At 48.7% G+C, this 8,617-nt stretch overlaps 1 protein-coding gene across 1 annotated transcript in view; it reads right to left on the minus strand.

The window, feature by feature from the left end:
• Positions 1-3,985: 3,985 nt before the first annotated feature.
• GNAI2 (G protein subunit alpha i2) overlaps positions 3,986-8,617 on the minus strand; it is a gene marked incomplete in the record, with an annotated part of 65,128 nt that continues 60,496 nt past the window's right edge. The window contains 1 exon segment of the mRNA XM_073591656.1: positions 3,986-8,373.

The raw sequence follows: 8,617 nt of genomic DNA on the forward strand, positions 1-8,617 counted from the left end.
CCCCCAAGGGCCGGATAAAGGCTAGCAAAAGGGCCACCATCTGGCCCTCGGGCCGCAGTTTGGAGACCTTCGGTTTAGAGCAGGGGGTCTTCAAGCTACGACCCTCCAGGTGTTCAGGAACTACAATTCCCATCATGCCCAGTCATATCTGTGAATGTCATGGGATGTGTAGTTCCACAACAGCTGGAGAGCCGTAGTTTGAAGATTCGTGGTTTAGAGCGATGCCCATCCCTCTCTCCCGGTCTGAGCTTTGCTGTTGAGGCGACTGGCAGGAGGCCGATTAGAAGATATAACCAGGTACTCGTACAAGTTCTATTTAATTATAAATTTCATTTTTAATGCATAATTGAAATTCCTCCTTTTTTATTAATTAATTTATTTATTTTCTAAAGCGATGTTTCTGACCTCCCCCTCCAAAATTTAAAAGCAGGAAAGGGGCGGTGCCAGGGCCGTGCTGGAAATAGCGCTACTAATGCTCGAGGGGTGGACACAAATGCGCAAGCGCGATCCTGCGTTGAGCGTACACGGCAAAGCTCCAATCATGTAACACAGGCGCTCTGGATACTCTTGTCCCTTCAGGTTTGGGCGGAGCCCTAGGCTGTGGCGTATAGTTGGCAGGGGGGGGGAGATGGTTTCACATTAATCTGTTGATTATTAACTTCCATCATACTCACCGTCACCCCCCCCCCCCCGTCTCTCCGAACAATTTGTATATTCGACTTACAGAGAGACGTATACAAATACCAGGCCGGAGCTCCACACGGCTTCACCACATCGCGTCCCGAGCGGATTTTACTAAAACAATTTCACTTTGCATGATTTCCCCCGACAACATTACAGCAGGCGAGGCGTTAAAAAAAAAAAAAAAGAAAAAAAAAAAAAGAAAAGAGAAAAGAAAAAAGAAAAGAAAAAAGAAAAGAAAAGAAAAAAGAAAAGAAAAAAGAAAAGAAAAAAGAAAAGAAAAAAGAAAAGAAAAGTAAAGAAAAGTAAAGAAAAAAAATGCTCCGGCCCCTCCCCTTCAGTCTTGCATAGTTGTAGCGGCTCCTCTCCTGGACTGAAACGGCTTCCTCTCATTTCACCGCACACTGTGAGCTTCTCACCATGTGCATTAGAAGCTGCAGCAAGTCAGATAAGAGCCCCATTTCCAGACTTGGGGGGGGGACAACCAGCATCATCTATCCCTTTCCTCTCCAGCCTGTCTCTGGCTCCGCCACCTTTCAATCATCAGATTTGAGTTTTTTTTTTTTTTTTTTTCAGTCCTAGAGGCTCAGCATCACATGTGGGCGTTCAAAGAAAAAAAAAAAAATCTGCCACCACAATGTCTCAAAAATAAAACATTTTATTTAATCCATCCAATAAAAGCAAACACTACCTGTAGTTATTGACGCATTTCAGCCTCCTTCATAGGCCTTAGTCATGTGGGCGTTACATTCTGCCTGGAAACGCCCACTCCTCCAGACCGCCACCCACCTATCAAAGAAATTTGATTATTTGCATAACTCCTCCCACTGCTTGCATCAGAGCTGGGGGCTCTGGAGGAGTACTGAGGCCGGGGGGGCTGTCATGTGTTCAGGGAGCTATGCACAGGCCCCTCCCACCAGCCATGACTGCATAGAGGAGCACAGAGACCCAGTGATGACATAATGGGGTCTAAAATAAGGTACGAAATGAAAACGGAAAGATTTTATTCAACATGTTAATATGAGCAGATTACCTTTTTGCCTACCGGGCACTTTCACCCCCTTCCTGCCCAGGCGCCAATTTTCAGCTTTCAGCGCCGTCACACTTGGAATGACAATTGTGTGGTCATACAACATTGTACACATAGGAGATTTTTATCATTTTTTTTCACACAAATAGATCTTTCTGTTGGTGGTATTTGATCACTACTGGGGGATTTTATTTTGTGCTAAAATGAAAATAAGACCAAAAAAATTTTTTTTCATAGTTTGTTATAAAATTTTGCAAACAGGTAATTTTTCTCCTTCACTGATGTGCGCTGCTGAGGCAGCACTGATAGGTGACATGAATGAGGCACCACTGATGGGCGCTGATAGGTGACATGGATGAGGCACCACTGATGGGCGCTGATAGGTGACATGGATGAGGCACCACTGATGGGCGCTGATAGGCGACATGGATGAGGCACCACTGATGGGCGCTGATAGGTGACATGGATGAGGCACCACTGATGGGCGCTGATAGGTGACATGGATGAGGCACCACTGATGGGCGCTGATAGGTGACATGGATGAGGCACCACTGATGGGCGCTGATAGGCGACATGGATGAGGCACCACTGATGGGCGCTGATAGGTGACATGGATGAGGCACCACTGATGGGCGCTGATCGGCGACATGAATGAGGCACCACTGATGGGCGCTGATAGGTGACATGGATGAGGCACCACTGATGGGCGCTGATAGGTGACATGGATGAGGCACCACTGATGGGCGCTGATAGGTGACATGGATGAGGCACCACTGATGGGCGCTGATAGGTGACATGGATGAGGCACCACTGATGGGCGCTGATCGGCGACATGAATGAGGCACCACTGATGGGCGCTGATAGGTGACATGAATGAGGCACCACTGATGGGCGCTGATAGGTGACATGGATGAGGCACCACTGATGGGCGCTGATAGGTGACATGGATGAGGCACCACTGATGGGCACTGATAGGTGACATGGATGAGGCACCACTGATGGGCGCTGATAGGTGACATGGATGAGGCACCACTGATGGGCACTGATAGGTGACAGTGCCCATCAGTGCCGCCTCATCCATGTCGCCCCTCAGTGCCGCCTCATCCATGTCACCCCTCAGTGCCGCCTCATCCATGTCACCCCTCAGTGCCGCCTCATCCATGTCACCCCTCAGTGCAGCCACTGATAGGTGACATGGATGAGGCGGCACTGATGGACACTGATAGGCGATATGGATGAGGCGGCACTGATGGGTGACATGGCTGAGGCGGCACTGATGGGTGACATGGCTGAGGCGGCACTGATGGGTGACATGGCTGAGGCGGCACTGATGGGTGACATGGCTGAGGCGGCACTGATGGGTGACATGGCTGAGGCGGCACTGATGGGTGACATGGCTGAGGCGGCACTGATGGGTGACATGGATGAGGCGGCGGTACTGATCAGCACTGATTGGCGGCACTGTTGGGACTGCACTGATTATCACTGTCGATGTTTCTTTAAGAAGCCGGTTATCAGCTCTCTTCTCCCCTCCTCATGCTGTCAGCGTGAGGAAAGAAAAGCCGATAAACCGGCTTGTGTTTACCACGTGATCAGCTGTGTCCAATGGCAGATGATCACGGAGGTAAAGGGCCACGGTGATTGGCCCTTTTACCCCAATCTGTGATCAGCCCGAAAGACTCGGTGATCACAGAGCGTGCTGGCAGTGCAATCATAGGACATCCATGTACGTCCTCCCAGCAAAATAAGCCCGCGGCTGTAGCCGTCTTTCGGCTATAACATGGGCAGGATAGGGTTAAACAGTCTTCAAGTGTATCTCTAACCAAAAAGTTTTTTAGTGCTGGAATAAGAAGGAAATGAATAGAACTCCTGTTTTGTATTTGCTTTTTCGTGTTCAGGAGATTTCCTTTCACTTCCTGTCGTGAAGGAACAACAGGAAGTGAGTGGACTGTAAGAGTTCTCTCAGGAACTGGTGTCTCCATTGGAAGATTTGTCCTCATTTCCTGTTCAGGTGACAACTCAAAAAAAAAAAAAAAAAAAAAAAACACCTTTTGGATTTCTCATCACTTCCATTCTTGTTAACATCAGTACAGAGAGAGTAAATCCACTCCATGGGGACACAGTAAATAAAACCTGACCGGGCTTCTATCCCTCCCATATACTCCATCCAAAACTACAAACATTCCTCCACCTAGATGTGAAATATCAGCTCCAAGCACGCCCCTCATACAATAAACCATTAAAAAAAGGAAAGAATCGGACACACACACAATGAACATTTCTACATTTTATTATTTAAAACTTTGTGAACAATTTCAGAGAAAAGAGAAAAATAAAAACGAATAAACTTGAGGCGGCGGGGGGGAGGGGCGACATACACAAGGAACTCCCCGAATTCAGGGCGTGGAATGAATTCATTGGCTGGATCTGTAAACAGCGCGCTAACCGTCAAGAGTAAATCACATGCATCACCGGGCGGGGTGTTTGTGGGGTGGTGAGGTTGTTGGGGGGGGCCTCCGATGTGCGCACACCAGACGTACACCCTTATCAGGCTGTCTACATACAACAGGGGAAGGAATTGTGTAGACACACAATGATCAGCCTGTCCAATCACTGGGAACACCAAGTGACATCGCCAGTTCCCAGGAAATCGATTGACTACAGGCTCCTGAGTGTTGGTTTGGAATACAAGATGGCGGACTCCCCTTTGTGTTATAATCAGGCACGCTCTAAGACCCTGGCCTAACAAAGTTCAGATACTGGTGGAAACCCCCGTAAGGTCCCCAGTGTGGACTACGCTCCCTCCAGAAAGTGGTCACTTTCATGTACATCTGCTTTATGGATTTGGTCCATTTCTCTATTCCCAACCTGCACTACAAACTAAGAAAAACCATCCATGGACTCGGCCCCGCTTCCTCTTAGTTGATGCCTACATTGCTCCACCAGATACATATACCAGCTGAAACTCTTTGCTATACCTCGGAGATTGAAAAAAAAAAAAAATTAAGTCACGATGGCTAGCCTTATCTATCCTGGAGGGGACAGGAAGGAGCAAAGGATTCTGGGATCAAGACACAGAAAGAGGCCAAGGTTAGAGGCCAAGGTTGGAGGCACAGGACAGGCAGAGAATTTAGGATACATTGAGTGATGGAGAAAGTTAGAAGAGGAGGATGGAGGTTCTGGAAGCTGAGGAACCTAAAGGGAACCTTTCACAAAACCTTATTCCCAACCCATGGGACACACTCTAGTGTGAAGACCCCAATCCAGAACCAGCACATGACCCAAAAAGGATGGCTGCTTACATTACTGCATCCGAGAAAGATAGGTCGCTCCGTGACAACTTCTCTTTAAAGTTGCAAGATCTAATTCAGCAGAAACAAAAGGGCTGATGTGTGATAGGAGATGAAGGAAGCCAAGATGGCAGAGATCTGCAGGATCTAGAGATGAGAATAAATTACATTTACAGGATCAGATCATAGCAGAAGGAATGTCTGGAGGAGAAACCCAGGAGCAAATATCGTGCTGGATCTGGAGAGGACAGGAACATAAGGTTGCACGTTCTGGAGATGGTAGGAAGATAAGGTTGCAGGATCTGGACATGGGAGGAAGAGAAGGTTGCGGGATTTTGGGACGGGCGGAAGCTAAGAGCGAGCGAATGTCACAAACACACCATGGATCTCCAGAATGGGTCCAAAGCTTTATTCGGCGATCACATTGTTACAGCAACATTTCAGAGCCTCACAGGACTCCTTCATCAGGCATGTGACCGCCACATGCCTGATGAAGGGGTCCTGCGAGGCTCCGAAATGTTGCTATTTGCTGTAACAATGTGATCGCTGAATAAAGCTGGAGATCCATGGTGTGCTGGTGACATTCTCTTACTCTGACTATTCACGGTCACAGCTGGTGGTCGCTTCAGCACCTACCTATATGCACAGCCATTTTACAGGAACGTGCGCATTGGGAATAATAGTAATGGGAGGAAGATAAGGTTGCATGGTCTGGAGATGGGAGAAAAATAAGGATGCAGGTTTTGAAGATGGGGGTTAGATAGGGTTGTGGGATCTGGCGTTTGGGGGTAAGATAGGGTTATGGGATCTGGCGTTTGGGGGTAAGATAGGGTTGTGGGATCTGGAGTTGGGGGGAAAACAGGGTTGTGGGATCTGGAGTTGGGGGGAAGATAGGGTTGGCGGATCTGGAGTTTGGGGGGAAGATAGGGTTGGCGGATCTGGAGTTTGGGGGCAAGATAGGGTTGTGGGATCTGGAGTTGGGGGGCAAGATAGGGTTGTGGGATCTGGCGTTGGGGGGAAGATAGGGTTGTGGGATCTGGCGTTGGGGGGAAGATAGGGTTGTGGGATCTGGCGTTGGGGGGAAGATAGGGTTGTGGGATCTGGCGTTGGGGAGAAGATAGGGTTGTGGGATCTGGAGTTGGGGAGAAGATAGGGTTGTGGGATCTGGAGTTGGGGAGAAGATAGGGTTGTGGGATCTGGAGTTGGGGAGAAGATAGGGTTGTGGGATCTGGAGTTGGGGAGAAGATAGGGTTGTGGGATCTGGAGTTGGGGGGAAGATAGGGTTGTGGGATCTGGAGTTGGGGGGAAGATAGGGTTGTGGGATCTGACGTTGGGGGGAAGATAGGGTTGTGGGATCTGACGTTGGGGGGAAGATAGGGTTGTGGGATCTGGCGTTGGGGGGAAGATAGGGTTGTGGGATCTGGCGTTGGGGGGAAGATAGGGTTGTGGGATCTGGCGTTGGGGGGAAGATAGGGTTGTGGGATCTGGCGTTGGGGGGAAGATAGGGTTGTGGGATCTGGCGTTGGGGGGAAGATAGGGTTGTGGGATCTGGCGTTGGGGGGAAGATAGGGTTGTCGGATCTGGAGTTGGGGGGAAGATAGGGTTGTCGGATCTGGAGTTGGGGGGAAGAGAGCTTGCAATAGCTGGAGATGGGAACTGCACAAGTTTGCGCATTCTGATGATGGTAGGAAAATAAGGTTGCGGGTTTTGAAGATGGGAAGAACAAAGTTTCAGGATCTGGAGATGGGAGGAAGAAAAGGCTGCAAGTTGTAGAGTTAATGGGAAGGTAAGGTTCTCTTCTCGTTAAAGTTGCAGGATCCAATTCAGCAAAAACAAAGGCTGACGTGTAACAGAAGATGAAGGAAGCTAAGATGGTAGAGATCTGCAGGATCTAGAGATGAAAATAAATTACATTTGCAGAATCAGATCAAAGCAGAAGGAATGTCTGAGTAGAAACCCAGGAGCAAATATGGTGCTAAATCTGGGAAGAAAAGGTTACAGGATCTGGAATGCTGGATCTGGAGATGGGAAGAAGCAAAGGTTGCAGGATCTGGAGATGGGAGGAAGCAAAGGTTGCAGGATCTGGAGATGGGAGGAAGCAAGGGTTGCAGGATCTGGAGATGGGAGGAAGCAAGGGTTGCAGGATCTGGAGATGGGAGGAAGCAAAGGTTGCAGGATCTGGAGATGGGAGGAAGCAAAGGTTGCAGGATCTGGAGATGGGAGGAGGATAAGGTTGCAGGATCTGGAGATGGGAGGAGGATAAGGTTGCAGGATCTGGAGATGAGAGGAATTTTAATGTTGCAGATAGAAGAAGGAAGTTGGATGGGGTAGAGTTATCTGGTAACAGGTCTATTGGGAGTTTTCAGACAGGAAAGTTGATAAAAGTGAGAGACTCTAATATTATCCTGTTATGTGCTGAGCTAAAGTTACAATATTTATTAAGATAAAAATAAAATATCAAAAAAAAAAAAAATAACACACAGAGAACCGCTGAAGGCACAAAAGCTACTGTTTTCTATCACCTGGGGGGTCCTCCGCCCCAAACAGCAGAGTAGAACCTCCGCCTGGGCCTACCATCTACTCTTCATTTTCTTATTTAAAATTATTACATCTTTTCCTTGTTACAGGAATGTGAGATGGTGTGGAGAGGGTTAAACCTTCATCGATGAAGTGCAACAAACACCTGGCTGTCAGCGAGGATTGGGGTGGGGGTGGGGGGGGGGGAAGGCAGACGTTGTGCTATAGGCCCCACCTGGCAGGGAAGAGGTTAATGTACACAGGGAATGTCTTGTAGGACAGAAATTCATTGCCGGGAGCCGGAAGTCTGCAGGCCCAGGCCGGGAGGTAAAGAATGGGTTAAAATCTGCCCTCAACTTCCTGGGCTTGCAGATTCCGGCCCGCTTTGTGCTTTTTTTTCCTTGTAATCAAGGAGTTAATTAACTGCCTTTTTAACCCTTTCATGCACAGACAAAGCATCTGGATCTACAGCGATAAAAGACGAATATGAAAAAGTCCGACTCATCGCGGAGAAAAAGAGGCTGCGTATCAGACACCCCGACCTCTGCCGTCCTCCAGCCGCCGCCCTGCCTCCGCCAGGAGTGCTGTATGGCCGTCTTCTAGGCGAAAACCAAGCGTCCCGTGGGTTCTTCCAGAGGCAGAGGGGCAGAATTCCAAGGGGTGAGAGCCAGGGGGGGAGTGGATAATATACCGGCGCAGCCCAGCAATACGCAGAGGACCGCTTCATGGCGGCAGTCTTCATCCAGCAAAGAAAAGGTTAATTACAAAATGAGACACTCGGGATAAAAACCGGAAAATCCACAGAGGGGGCAAAAGGGTCTCTGCTTCCCGATCTGGTCAACGTGGCCAGCAGCCCTGCGGAGAAGAAAAAAAAGAATGTCAGGCCTGCAGGAAATCATTACTGACCCCTTCAGGACAGGAGATGTCTTACAAGATCATGCCCAGCCCCCCCCCCCCCCCCCCCCCCATAGCTACAAGAGTTCCGAAAATCTGCTCTTTAGATAGTGATTTACATAATGTAGTCAAAGATATAGATTTGCATTCCTATGTGCTTTAAAGCCACATCAACCCCACCATTCCTTTTTAATTCCTAGGGCTG

Source organism: Aquarana catesbeiana, linkage group LG07 (assembly GCF_042186555.1).
Source record: "Aquarana catesbeiana isolate 2022-GZ linkage group LG07, ASM4218655v1, whole genome shotgun sequence".
NCBI classification, from domain to species: domain Eukaryota; kingdom Metazoa; phylum Chordata; class Amphibia; order Anura; family Ranidae; genus Aquarana; species Aquarana catesbeiana.